We start from the raw sequence: 15,375 nt of genomic DNA on the forward strand, positions 1-15,375 counted from the left end.
GGAGCCTTGTCAAAGGCTTTTCTGAAATCAACAAAGCAACAAAAGTCTTATTCCTTTTTTGTCCCACACTTTTTCAATGATGTGCCTTAAAGTTATACCATGATCAACTGTGGAATGTTTAGGTCTAAAACCTGTTTGCCCTTTAACACGTTTATCTCTTTCTTCTGCCCACTCGTTGATTTTATTTTCTAGCATGCTTCCAAATAGCTTTGCAAACAAGGGGTTTATCATTATGGTCCTATAATTGGAGGATTATTGATGCCACCATTCTTAAAAAGAGGTATTGCTAGACTAATTGTCCAATCTGCGAGGAACCCCTGTTGTATGATGCAACTTGCTAAATGACGCTATACTGCCACTCCTCATTAACCTTTCTAACACTCAGCTCAAGACAATGATACAATTCTCATAGTTGGGCATTCTCCGTGGGTGTAACTTTCCAATACATTAACTATACTAAGAATAAAGACGATGGTTGGAATATTAGTAGAAGTTGGGTCCCTGTCTCGTCATCCTAGTTTTTTAGGATTCTTTTTGGGATTTATTTTGTTTGTTTATTTATTTATGTAGGTATTTGTGTCCTTTTTATAGTATTTGTTGTTGATTTATTCTTCATTAGAATTTATTTTCTTGGCCTTTGGTGTTTTCTTAAATATTTTATCATCCAATTCGTTCTTAAGTCCTTTTAGTATTTTTGTTATTTGTTTAATGGGCCTCAACCCCATATTTTATTGTTGACCCTCTTTTATTTATTGATTACTTTTCTTTGAATATATATATATTTCCATTAATTATTTTTATTATTAAATGATCTTGTCTCCTCCTTTTTATAATTTTTGACTTTGATTTTTTTATTCTTGTTAGTTATTGTTGTTTTTTTCTTTTCAAAACTAGCAATCTAATATTGTAGTCACTTATTAATATTTGTTTTTAATAAATTAATAAACTAATATCATAATTTAAATTTCATTTTTAAAAACTAGCCGTTACTTAATAATATTTCTTTTTAATATATTAATAAATTAATATCATAATTTAAATATTATTGTTCAAACATAATTGTTACTTGCCATTTTGGTTTTTACATTACTCTCTATTTAAATCTTTGCCAACCACACTTGTTAGTTACATCAACCAAATTTTTTTTTTATATAACTTTTACAAAAAAAACTTTACTTAAAAACTATATATTTAAACTTCACCTATAAAATACAATATTTGAATTAATACATAACACATTTTCTTTTATTACTGTTTCACTTATTATTATTTTTAATTAATGCATAACACTTTTTCTTTATTACTGTTTGACTTATTATTATTTTTAATTAATACATAACACTTTTTCTTTTATTACTGTTTCACTTATTATTCAATGAATTACTTTGGGCTCCTTTTATGACTGTTTCACTTATTATTCAATGAATTACTTTGGGCAAATTTGAAGCAGTAAACTATAGTGACAAAATGGATTTAAATAGTAACAATCAATCCAAAATGTAATAGAATATTTAACCATATTGATAAAATCACAAATTTTATAATTACAATTTTTAATAAACAACATATATATGAGCTGGAAAATGCCACTCCAAAATCGAGTTCAGTCCAATGTCTAACCAAAAGCAGATCGAAATAAAAAATAGAGAGAAACGAAAGTCAAGGGCATGGAGGAGGACGGATCGGGCACAGAGACCGAAGTGAATTGCAGGAACATCGCCAAGAATTGGTCGAATTCGCCAGCAAACAAGGGCAGGGGCAGAGCAAATAGCCCCCAAATTGGGGGGCAGAATGATGATGACAACGATGAAAGAAAAAGAAAAGCAAAAGCCAAAGCTAAAAGCCCAACGACGGTGCCGTCCTTCTTACTCTAGTACTCTGGCAACTGTGGACCCAGCCGACTCTGTGGACATCACAACTGATATTCTGTCCCATTTCGAGGTAAACCTAATGCTCAAATCCGTCAGATTGGCGGACCCATTCAGTTCCTCCCCCTTTTGGTTATATATTGAATTGAAAACGAAAGCCTTAAGCGTTGCTTGTGCCTGAGATTTTAGTGTGTTTTTCTCGCAGGAAAGTGAAGAGGAGAAAGAATTAAAGCTTGTATTGGAAGAAGCATGCCAAGAAGTCGGACTCTCACTGCCCCCAACTGTTTTATCTACTGTAAGTAGATTGACCTAGATCTTCAACTGAAGTTTTAGCAAGGATTAATAAGCTATTGCTCAAAATGGGTTGCTTGGTCTATAAATTATGCCAACAATGTGTTCGCAAATAGCTCTATTTTAGCACTGGATATATTGAGGTTCGAGAGGCATCAGGGTAGAAGCAATACCTTGAGTTGAATAGTTTTGATTTTTTGAGCTACACAAAAATTATAAAACTAAATACTGAACTTTACATATAACTCCATCGGTTTAATTTCTACCAATGCCGCAAGTACTCTGGATCATTTGCCAAATGCCTCAGTCCGGCATTTTGATTAAGTCAACTGGTAGTTGGTCTTGAACAGCTCCCCTGGACTATATGGACCATATATTGGATCTCAAAGCACAATAATTGAATTCCATTCATTGTTGTCCAGATAATTCCTTTAGCTGACAAGTTTGTGGAGGAGTAATGTACTGATTATATAGATGAATTGCGAATGCTATACGCCTTTTAGTAGTCGACCACTAATTATATCAAATTTCACCAAAATGGGTTTCGACTATGAGCATTAAATTAAATTACAGTATTGGTGTTCTACAAATTGATTGTGACTTAAGCTTGACAAGCTTAAGGCTCATGTGTAACTCTGATTTTAGGTACCGACGTTCTCATCATGGTTCTGTACCGTGGCTCTGAACAATAATATTGTCGATATCACTTATCACATGGGCAGTAATTCTCACCAGCCGTTCTTTAGATGACCCATTTCATTTGAGAGTTTTTCCAAGTATTGTGAGAATCGGTCATTTGATCTGTGTCTCTCCCCCATTATCATTTGGCTTTCTATCAATGCTGCTTATTATTAAGCCAAGTAGTGAATTTCATGAGTAGTGTTGCAAATGGGTCATGTTGAAACATCCCGAGAGAGTACTAAAACCAGCTTTTTGGTCGGTATTTTTCGTAATAACGGTGCAGTTCAGACGTTTAGTTGGTAGCTAAGTCACCTGACACGGGGATTCGGGACATGTAGGATTCGAGATTCGTGGTGTCGGATTCGGACACGCTGACCCCAGAACAGGACACGTTAGGATTCGTTCTATATATATATATATATTTAAAAATTAAAATATATATATATATATATATATATATATATATATATATATATAAATTAATATATATATATATATATCTATCTATATATAAATTAATATATATATATATATATATATATATATATTAAAAATTAGATATTTCTTACACAAATTTTAATTAATGATACAAATTTATTGATTTCAAACATAGATCTTCATCTATAGCTATTAGCATGCATAGTACATACAAAATTCAAATAAATGTCAGTGGTACTAGTCACATAAATGATAAATCTATTAAAAATTTAAATCACGATTCATAATTCATAACTGAAAGACAACTTACAACTACAAGATAGTAAGATAAACACACTGACAACTGTAGTTTTCTCATTAAGTTATCAAATTAAAATGTGTTACATAGGTAGTGTTGGTGCAATGCCAATGACAAATAGAAATAGAAAATATAAAACAACTACAGGTATACAAGCCTCAAGGCATCAATCAGCATCAGAATCAGCATCACTCTCCCCATCATCATGGTCCCCACTGCTCTCCTCTGCATCCTCCTCCTCCCCTATATCCATAGTCGCCTCTGCATCTGCTGGTATGGAGGTTGACCCCTGTAAGTCATCAAATCTAACAGGCTCTAACACTGGATCATTGAGATCCATGTTGGCCAATGCCAACTCAACAGTGGTGTCCAGACCCATATCATCAGGAACAGTGTTACTTGGGAGCGAAAACGGAGCGGGAACGACATATTCAAAAGCTCTTGGTTTGGTGCTCTTGATTAAATACGAGTTCCATACCCTAATACATGACAAAATTCAATGGAAACATTGCAATCCCCCAATTCTAAAATCTTGAAAAACTGATAAGTCTGCTGGATTTTGAATGAAATCTAAAATTCTACTTTCTCCATATGAAATCCAATGAGGCCGGAACCACTCTCAAACATCCTGAGTCATTCCTTAATCTTCATTTTCATCCTTTTACTTTAAGAATTTAACATTACCATGAATAGCGTATCAATAGAGAATTTAACATTACCATGAATAGCGTATCAATAGCCTTAGGGCCTAGACTTGATCATGAAGCTGCCAAAATGCTCTACTCCTTGCTGCAACAACACAAATCACTTGCCAAATGAAAATATTAATGAGCAAACACGCCCTTTTCATACCCTCGCTGAGCTTACCGAGTCCTGGAGACAGGACACGATTCCCAAAATCGCGACACGCTTTTGAAAATCATGACACGACCTCGGATTCAACGTGTTGGAAAAGGACACAACGTGTCATATGATTTGGACACGAATCCGGACCAAATCGTGTCGGATTCGGGATTCGTAGGGGGTTTAGGACAAATCCGGTTACTTAGGTTGGTAGGCATCCATGGACCCTACCAGTGCCATATTACTTGGGCCGTGCTTGGAATTTCCTCTAACTTAATACACTGCAAGAAGATATCCTCAAAATGCATTAAGTTTAAAGATAACCTGAACTGATATTTTATATTTGTTTTGCTTTGTTTTTTCTTTATTAGTGGTCCTGTATAAAAGTGATTTGATTGACAATGTTTAGGAGTTGCTTGAATCTTGTTTTCTATAATATGCCATGGGAATCTGACCTAAACAAAGCTGATTGGTTACAATATTGACGGAATTTTCATGACTAAAGGCAGGATTTGATTTAGATCTGCCTGTCTTGCATCCTTGCAGGTTCTGTTTTTATTTGGAAACATATCGGCAGTCCCAGCATTTAGGCTTGCAACGTGGCTAGCTTCTGCCCGTGAATTCAGTAGAAGGTTTGGTCCCTCAGGTTTTCCAACACGAATATTGAAGGCCACAAACATGCTGTTCGACTTGTCACACGATGGTGAAAGGTTTGTTAGCAACTCGTTTATGTTTTTTCATTCTGTAATAGATACAAGGACTGTTATTATTCATTTAAATAGGGGGAAGGTTATTTAAAAGTTAAAACTAAGTAGCAACAATGGTTGGCCGAATCACTCATCTGCTTTGCTAGCTTGGAATCATTTTTTAATGGAACCATCTTTGGTAATCTATTTATTTCCAAACACTCATGTCAATATGTAAATGCACGTGGCCCATGGGGCTATGAATAGATGGTGATTTGGTGTATTGTTAAGGCACTCTTTGATGTTATGTTCACTGGTTCAAAACCCCCATGAGCAGTCCCACCTGCCGCCCCCACCCCATAAAAAAATATACAAATGCAACTTTGTTGTTTTACAGTTCTCTAGGCCTTGTAGGCTTAGTCCTTGAATCTTGCATTCCCTGATTGTATGCATCTTAAGTTTTCCAATCATCGTCTCAATGCTTCCCAAATATTGACTTGAGATGGAAGCTGCTGTAATATATATATGAAACTAATTTAGAAGAGCAATTTCTTACTATAGGAAGTTTAAAAGTGTTGTGTGGATATTGTAGGAAGAAGCAACCACTCAACAACTCTCAATCATTTTTGCAGCACTGGCTTTGCAACACTTAACCCCCTCAAATGCTTAAATCCTTATACTTGTTTAGGAGTTCATAGGCTGCAGAAAGGTGTATCTAAGGAAACCATGGACATATCTTAGTTCCAATCCTCCCACTGTTTGTTATCAGGGTAATGCCCTACATAACGGGTGTGGTATTTGGTACAATAGCTTTGGTTTCTGGTACAGCAAAATAGTATGCATCGATAAATTCGAATATGCCCAGATTTATAAAACGCTAACGCTGCCTAGATTAGAGCACCCTTCCTGCATGAGTGAAACTGCGTAGAATACTACATGCGTGAGGAGAGGATCAATGCATGAAGCAAGCACTCCACTCTCCTGGGAAACTGTGTCCTATCTATATCTCGAAATCTCCTCTAACCCGTGCGCTATTCCCAAGTCTGAAAAAATAAATCTAAAATCAAACAATAGTTCTAATTCTGGGAAAAGCAAACTTCCTAACTTTGAACTGAAAATAACAAAGCGCACTGCTAAATGAGGACAACTGTTAAATCTAAACAAAGCACTAAGGTTGGTGCATACATACCTCAGCATGCATGTGCATCTACCTTCCATATATAACTGCCCTTCCTCTTAACTACGGCTGTGACCACACAGTCCTCTATTATGCACAGGAAGCGATGACAATGGTTCTGCTGAAGCACCATGCTGCTGAAGGTGAATGCGCTTCACAGAAGTAGAATGTGTAGAAATTTTACGAATTAAGGGCAATTAATGCATTTTCAGAAAATTTACCTCTTTCTAGAGGTTCCACAGATCTTAACCATGTGAATTTACAGCTTTAGGACTGCTATGAAATATGATAAAACAACAGCAACAGCAGAAAATATTTCATCTTTTAACAACCCCAATCAACAAGGCAATAGAAAAGATACCAAATGCATGCCGGCAAGTTTCAGCCCTACAGGGCAATTTGTCATGTATAAACCAGATCTGAAATTCACCTTATAACAACAGTGATAACAGTAGTAAATCTGTCCTATCTTATTCAATATTAATGTTAGATCACTTAACATCTTCAGCCTTAGCTTAGATCAAATCAGCAAGACATAGAAGTGCCCGAAATTATCAAACTATGAAGATGAAGATAACTGAAAATTAAATCTGCAATAAGACAGTTTGTACAGTTGAAAACATCACATATATTAGTAAAGATGAAGTTCATATACATACTATAGCCTCATGTCAAGGCTAGTACAATCCTCTATCTCTCCAAAACCATAGTTAGAAAAAACCAAGAAAAATCCTAGTTGGCACCAAGGAGATCCAACAAGCAAGCATCACACTAGTGAGTCCTCCAAGGTACGACATCTCCTTGTCTCCACTCTTCAAGAAGTACAATCTAGGGTTTAATCACAAAACCCTAGCTCCATTGTCTCAAAGGGATAAAACCCTAACCCTTGCATTGAAGATTCTCCATGAGCTCCAAGAAACCCTAGCACCACCTCCAAGATAGGAAAGAGAGTACAAAGATGAAGATGAAAGGGAGAAAGAGAGAGCAGGATGCTCCTCCTCTAACATCTTCAACAGAAGATCCTCCTCTAACATCTTCAACAGAAGATGATGAAATGATGATGAGTTATCACATCTTCGTATCCAACATCTTCTTCACAAGAGTGAACTCTAGTATCTCACAAGAATCCTCCAACAAATACATCCTCCCTCGTCTTCATAATAACCCCTAGGGTTTCATCTAGAATTCTCTTGCCTTACTCTATTATATGAGAGATAAGGGAGACCAACAATAAATGTGGGCCTAAACCCTCAAGTAACTTAATATAAACACAAATAGACTCACGCATGTGAAGCACTAGACCCAAGGGTATACGGGTCAAGCTACAAAGTGATGTTATATGCAAGAAGGCTTGATTGGAAGGGTGCTCCATGAGATGTGTACAATGGTCCTCTTACAAACCTCCAAGGACTTGAATGCTCCTCCTAAGCCATGTGATCCGCTTGGTCCCTACTCCCCTTGCATGAACACTATTGCAGCCTAGGTGTCAACAAGTCAATTCTATGCCTCCATGCAAGCTACCCCATGCTGTCTAGGGCATATTCCCCCCCTTTGGAATGTCAAATGCTTCTCCTCCAATGTAGTGCGTTTTCCAAGCAAGCAACCTTCTCTAACTTGCTAACATGTAGAATGCGGCTTGTTGTCGCCTAGGATGCACACCTAGATTAATGTGGGAAAAGTCCCTAATCCCACTAGGTGTGGCCTTAAAGGTAAAACTATTAAATTATGGTATGTTCTATGCTTAGAGCAGTTTACTTATTTTTCTTCTTATTATCCACAGATTAGCAATCACATATACATTAAGTAAAGTGTAGATAGAACATTAAATGATCAACAGAAAACAAGCCAAGACAAGAGACACAAGATGTGGCGGCTAGCCAGGGACAAACCTCAATGCGGGGAAACCCTTTGATCAAATCTTCTTTTATCTTCAATAGTTCAGCGGAGAGAAATAGTACAAAATCTGAATTCTGTAATTTTATATCAGCAACAGCGAACCCTAGATCAACAAAGTCAAACTTGGCCAAACTAGTTGAAATTGACCTCTAAAATACTTGGTCAATTTCGGGTCAACTTGTCCTTGAACAATCTGAAGAAACAGCCCCAAAAGTTCAGTCAATTTGCAGATTTCTGAAGTCAACTTGCAGCCCTAAACTAGGGCAATCAACACCGGTCAAACTAGAGGTCAGATCATCTCGATTTTTGTGCCAAAAATTGCGGCCTGCCTAGGAGAGGCAACCACACCCAATCCACACTTCTGGATGGTCAACGTTGGTCAAAGAGATGACCTGCTGTCCTAGCGTCCTTTCTGCGTCTTCCTTTCCCTAGGACATCTTCCTTTCAGCCACACGTGTGAGAGAGAGAGGCTCCTTTTATGTGTAGGGGAGAGAGAGAGAGAAGATGAGTGAATGAATTTTCCTAATGAGGAGAATGCTCCTTGTATTTATATGCAAACGTTGAGGATGAATAAATGTGACTGTTGGGCTTCTGAGCCTACATAAGTTTGCTGGCCGACCTTGACAATTTTTCCATAATCAAAATAAATTCATATCTCCATAAATACTTATTGGAATCGGATGATCTGTAGATCAATCCTACACCTCTCGATGAGAGGAATCTAGGAAAAATATCAGAAGCCATAAATAAGGTGATCCACATGGAGTTTGGCCCTAGTTGCCAATTTTAACAGAAACACTCAGAGAAGGGGCTTTCACCTATTCTCAATTCTCTCCGTTTAAGCTCTCTCCTAGTTAAGCTAAGGGGGGTGATCCCTAAATAAGATTCTAAAGGAAAACTTATTAGAAATAACAAGGCCTAGGAGATAATAGGCAAAGCAAATACCATTCAACATAATTTGAATATAAATTAGAGATTAATTTAGCAGGTTTGAAATGTTCATGAGCATACAAGAATCAACAATTTAGATAAATCAATTATGTTCACAAGATATCCTACAAGGAAAATAATGATTACACCAGTACCTTGCTAGAAACAATATGCTCATAAGTATAACTTGCTAGAAACAATTTTCATTAAGAAATTAAGTACAAGGATATTAAATGGAAAATTGCAAGTAAGTGATTAACTCACAAACCCAATTGCACAATAAGTTAATAACCAATTGAATGCAAGATGAGAAAATGTTATTAGTGGGCGTGCGTGATCAAGTGCTCTTGGTAGATTTTGTTATAAATTTATATGCCTAAATTAAGGTGAGACTTCTCGTCAACTCCTTCAACTTGGTAAGGACTAGCGGGTAGTTGCATGAAGGACTAAGTGAGAGGGCTAAGGCCTCATTAATGATACCCCCTTAGGACATCAATGCAACCTGTGTGCCTTCATTCCTACAAGGGTCTCGACCACAAGAGAACCGCAGGGTCACGTTTTAACCTTTGATTCAAACTCAAATTTAAGAAGTTGAATGACAGTTAGGGAAGGTTATCCTAAATTTCTATTAACCAAGCTTATGCTTGGAGGTAAATTTTAGAGAATGCAATATGCAAATAAGATCTAAGATGCAATTAGTTAATAATTTAAAACAGATGCCCGAAGTGAGATACAATTAAAATGAAAAGCTTCAAAAGTGAAAGATATTAAGATTTATCAATAGCAAATACCATTCCACTTATATGATCAAATAGGCAATAAATACTTTGAGCACAAGTTATGGAATCAATGTGCGATTAGCTTATGTCAATTACGCAATGATGCAAAACGAACTAGACCAAGAAGCATATGGCAATAAGATCAAGAAAATAAAGTTACTTCAATGGATATGCCAATTAGATCTAATAGTCAATGAAATTATTCAATGAGCACAAGAGAATTAGATCAAGACAAGTAATTCAAGCTTCTTGCAAAATAAGATTAGATCTAGATCTAGAGATGTCAATGCAAAATGAACTAGTCAGTTAATAGATCTAATGACTAAGCTATCAAAAGAAAAGGAAACAAGTTAGAAACTAGGAATCCAAGAGGCTCTCGTACCAAATGAGGAGAGAAGGACATCAAGGGTGTTAAAATTGGCAACTAGGTTCAAAAAATTGGCAACTAGGGCCAAAATCCACTTTGGGAAGTTCATTATATGAAGATAATTATTGCATTAAATTCCTCTTTTCGAGAGTACCAAAATTGACCTAAAGATCACTAAATTTGGACAAGGAGAAATATGTTTTTGAAATGAAACCCACATATGTGCAAATTACCAAGGTCAACTTGGGGTTATTTAGACATGTGACTCCCCTCTCCATCTTATATAAATAAAGGTGTCCTCCATCCTCCAAAGACACATTCAAGTACTTTGTTGCATAGAAAATTTTATGTATGAGGCAACCGAGTTATTGGAGGAGGTCAAAGGGCAGTTTGTTTTGGGTTTTTCTTCTCCAACAGGGCTGAGATACTTCAGATCAACAACCGCAGGCTTTGAGGAAATTCTATGAAGTTTGTGTGGGTAATTCTGTCCTTATAGGTTAGTTGGTGGACGATTTGAGGAAGACATTATCCCCTTGATTGATCACACTTCAGTGCTATACCTTTAGGAAGGGTCGTAGGTCTGCCCTATCATAGTCAAGGGAGTTGATAGGCTTAACATGAGTTCAGTCTAGCCTTAAGGGCCAGCGAAGGGCTGCATTGAGCATACCAGAGAAAGTTGTAGCTAAAAGGAGGGTTTTTGGATTAATTTAATGCAACAACAGTGCACTGTAAGCAGCCCTAACCAAACCTTAATTGACTATTGTTGACAGAATGTTGGTATTGCAGTTTTGGGTTAGTCACTTGTTCAAGGGCAGTGATATGATCTCCAAATTGGCAAGCTATATTATTGTACTCTCTCTCTGCTGAACATTCGATATTAATAATAAGATGACTTGATAAAGGGTTTTTCCTCGTCTTGGGGTTTTTCCTTGGCTTGTGCCAGACCCGTGTTCTCTTGTCTTGGCTTGTCTTTTGCATCTATCATTTATGTTTTTTCTTCAGTTACACTCAATGTGATAATGTTTTATGTGTTTGCTAATGGAAATGGAATGAATTGAAAATCGGGCTAATATGGATCTCTGAAGTAACTGTCCTAAGCAAAGAACATGTTAACCTAAAATTAACAAAGGGGAAAAACCCCAAGCTCCCTTAAGAAAAAAGTTTCCTTTATTATATTACAAATTTGAAACCCTCTTTGAGAGAAGAGAGGGATTTGATCTTAGAGGAGGGTTTGCAAGAAAAATTGGCTTCAATGTCTTGGATACCCCTTCCTCAAAGAGTTAAAATTTTATGATTAAATTACAATGGAATTTCTCCAAGAAAATTTTGCTTGAAATGTTAGACGTCCAAGGAGGAATTTCGTACAAGAAGCAAGGAGAAGCTTTTCCTTTGCTTGCGGCTTAGAGAGATAGGCCTCTAAATGTAAATGACTTCCACAAAAAAATTCGATCTTGCTCTAGAAATGAAGATGGCCTCCAAAAAAAAATTGATCTTGCCTTTTCCCAAGGCTTAGATGATGGATCTCTTAAAAAAAAATCGAACTTGAATAAAACCCTTAAAGCCCTAGTCGTCTGTTGAATATAATGTAACTAGGTTCGATCTTCATAATATCAAATATTGTAATGATGTAATTTTGTATCAAGAAATTTTGATATTTTTTGCTTGAGACATGGGTTTCATGCTCAAGAAGTTTCTTGGTCTAGTTGTGGCTCCTATTGAGAGCCTTAGACGAGTCATGTAAAATGAAGACAGTCATGTATCGTTACACTTGTAAATGTAATTGATGTAAATAAAAAATCCTTCTAGATCATCAATGAAATACTCCAACATGTACCCACAGATTTGATGCAAAGAAACCACTTGAAATAATTTTGGAAGCCTCTTATCATGTCGGCCTAATCAAGGGATCACGTCGGCCTAATCAAAGGATCACGTTGGCCTAGAGATGAGGAGGCAAGCCTATTTAAAGGCAACATTGATACCTCCTCACAGCACATTCATTCTCATTTGTCCATAAAAGAAAAGCGAAGTGAAAGGGTCAAAGAGAAAGGTAGCCGTAGTCAATGAGGAAGTCTGTTCCCTCATCCGAGTTCATCATCAAGTTTGTTCTCTCATGCGACATTCTGATCTGGTCTAGGGTATCATGTTATATGTGTATATCATTGGGTTAGAGGTTCGATCTAGCCGTAGTTTGAAGGAGGAAGCCATTGCCGAAGAGATCAAAGTCATCGGAGGGCTAGAAGAGCCCTAAATCCTAGTATGCGTGCCTACGTTTTGAAGTGGAAGGTTTTGTTCTTGCTGCTCTAGAACAATCACTCTTTTGGCATCATGAGATCTCAGATCAAGCTCAATTCAAAAGGTTATGATATGTACGATGGGTCTACAAGAAGTGCGAAGATAAGAGGAGGCTAGATGAGCCTGTCCGAGACCATATTTGCTGAGTCTCATACCCTTGTTGCAGACCTGCTATACTGTCCAAAATTGCAGAAAGAAACAAAGGGTTGTACATGTTTGGAGGTATTTTCATTTGATGTTGAAGGCATTGTTGAGTCAAAGTTTGGGTCTTGGAATTCCTTAATAAACATTCTATAAGAAAGAGTTCAAAGGGTTTTTCCTCTCACATTTTTGGAGAGGTTTTTGCCCTGGCTTGGTGCCAATATCTTGTGTACTTGTGCATTTTTGATCTTCTTGTTTTGATAGCTGTTTGATGAAGATAACACATGTTAACAATAAGAAGGAGAATCTAAGGAAATAATATCACAAGCAGTTATCATAGTTAAGAGAAAGTGAATATTTGAGTTGCCCTTCATTTCTCAACATCGTCTAGGATCTGCGCAAGAGAGAGGAGAAGGTTTCATCAACGAACAAGTGCTAGCTTCAAAAATTAATTGTTTCGTTGATCCCCAAGCTTCGACCTGCAATAAAAAAAATTATGAAAATTCTTTAAGCCAAACCCTTGCTCCTTTCGTCAGGTCTGCAAAAAATAGAGAGGGGATCCAAGAAATATATACAAGATCTATACAAGAGAAGACACACACACACACACACACACACACACATATATATATACAAAATTTACAGATCTACTAGCCCAAATAGTGTGAGTATAACTCCGCTCTTGGGTAGCAAAATATAAGTTCTAAAATAGCTAAATCTAGTAGATAAAGTGCATAAATAGATAGATTTGAAAAATAAATGATTAGATTTACAAGCTATGGCCAAAAAACTCCCTTTAAAAATGATCTTATGATAAGCCTTTGAGGGAGATCTATGTGGCTTATTCCACTCATATGCCTTGAGAGTTGGTTGGTTCAACTTAAAACTTTCCCAAACGCCAACAAAGCATGCATGAATCTAGAATTTGCGTCCAAGTCCAACAAAGCACATTAACATCCATTCAAATATAAATCTAGAAATCATCATAAAATCAAACACTGAAACTGAAATGAAAGCTATTCTAATAACATGAAATATAAACCTAATCTACGAACATGAAATAGAAATGTTGAAATGGAATCTAATCTACGAGAGTAGGGTTAGAGATACAATACAGAGGATGCCCTATGGCATTAGATGTCTTCAATGAAGTCCATTTTGAGAATCTGCCGACCCGCAGACAGATCCATGGGTTCTTTCTTTGATGTGCCCTATCTAGTTTTCGTCATCTTGGGAGACTAACTCATCCCAATGCTATGGTCTATATGGCCATTAGATGTATCAAGCCTTGTCTGTTTTCTTTTCTGATTTTTAACCCGTTGAGGCTTGACCCTGTTTATAATGATGTATCTTTTATATCCCTTTTCTTTTTCCTCTAAGTACCAATTATGTCCAAAGCTGGTGGCTTATTTTTAACCTCTTTTTTCCTTTTTAATTTTCTTCCTGGTAGGCTGTGATGCCGATGATGATGTGACCAATGTAGACCTCTTTGCCATGTCTTCAAAATGAGTTGATGCAAAATTTGAAGTGTTGAAGTATGCTATAGGATGACCTACTTTTGCAATTCAGAATCTGTTTAGTCAAGGGTAATGGAAAATTCGTCAATACCCATCACTTTCTGACGTATATGACCTACTTGTAATTTCATTGTAGGGTTTTCTTGGATCTTCAACATGATATCTTCGTTCTAACTTGTGACCAAGCCAGACAAATGTATTATCTAGCATGGGGATGGTGGCATATGATAGATCCATCTGAATTTTGTCACCCAAATTTTGTTCTCCACTTTCTCGAAAAGAGCATTCCCCATGCATCACGCACATCTATCACAACTATATCCATAGTGATTATTTTATCAAGGTATGTTGCTATGAAAACTTGTAAATCTTTGATTAACCCACATGCTTCAATTATTTTTGAATCCATGGAACATATGTTGTGATAGCGCCTAGATATCCTTAAGTTCAATTGCTCCATGACTTTCTTGGTCATGACACTAGCGGATGCACCTAAATCTAGCATGCAATTATGCAAAAGGCGATCATTCACCATCAAAGTAATAAAGAACAGTTGATGATATTCATTCCCCAAATAATAGTTCATATTTTTTAATATAATTTCTTCAGCTTCCGGTTCATTATAAGGCATTTCTTCCCTTTGAGTAACTTCAATGACACTTAGCAATTTTGATCTCTGAGATGGAATCTTTAATAACTTAGATACTGGGATAGAAACCTTTACATTATTCATCCAATCGCCCACGTCAAAATTCAATGCTGAAGTAGGAGGAGAAAAATTTCTAGGATTATTTTGATTTTGATTATTTCTCCTTTGATAAGTCATTCCTCTAAGCTTTGCCATGGCAAAGATCTGCCCAGATGTAGGCTTTTCCCCAAAAAGTTTAGTGACATTATCAAAATTTGCAATAATATTATCAACCTCACAAGCATTAGGCCTATGATCGATCTCTTGATCTCTTTCAATAGTCCTAACTTGATTTTCCATAGAGAACATATTGATTTGACCACTCGTCCCCACATGTTCACCTCTTGTCATGCCACTTTCCATGATTCTCTTTACAATGAGACATGTAGATTCTTCATGAAACTCGTTACATGGCCTACAATATGGGGGAACTTGATCTACCATGTTGGTGGATTCCAATGGGTTGGGAGGCCTATGATC

General features: G+C 36.6%; 1 pseudogene across 1 annotated transcript in view; it reads left to right on the forward strand.

Annotated features, from left to right (window-relative positions):
- Positions 1 to 1,593: 1,593 nt before the first annotated feature.
- Positions 1,594 to 15,375, forward strand: part of LOC149175016 (dual specificity protein phosphatase PHS1-like) — an 84,596-nt pseudogene continuing 70,814 nt past the window's right edge. Inside the window, exons 1-3 of the transcript XR_016257957.1 lie at positions 1,594 to 1,941; positions 2,074 to 2,163; positions 4,966 to 5,129. The product of XR_016257957.1 is annotated as a dual specificity protein phosphatase PHS1-like (transcript). The remainder of the gene's footprint in view (positions 1,942 to 2,073; positions 2,164 to 4,965; positions 5,130 to 15,375) is intronic.

Source organism: Pinus tabuliformis, chromosome 4_1, assembly GCF_031772625.1.
Source record: "Pinus tabuliformis cultivar Carrire ecotype Pingquan chromosome 4_1, CPIR1, whole genome shotgun sequence".
Classification (NCBI taxonomy): Eukaryota; Viridiplantae; Streptophyta; class Pinopsida; order Pinales; family Pinaceae; genus Pinus; species Pinus tabuliformis.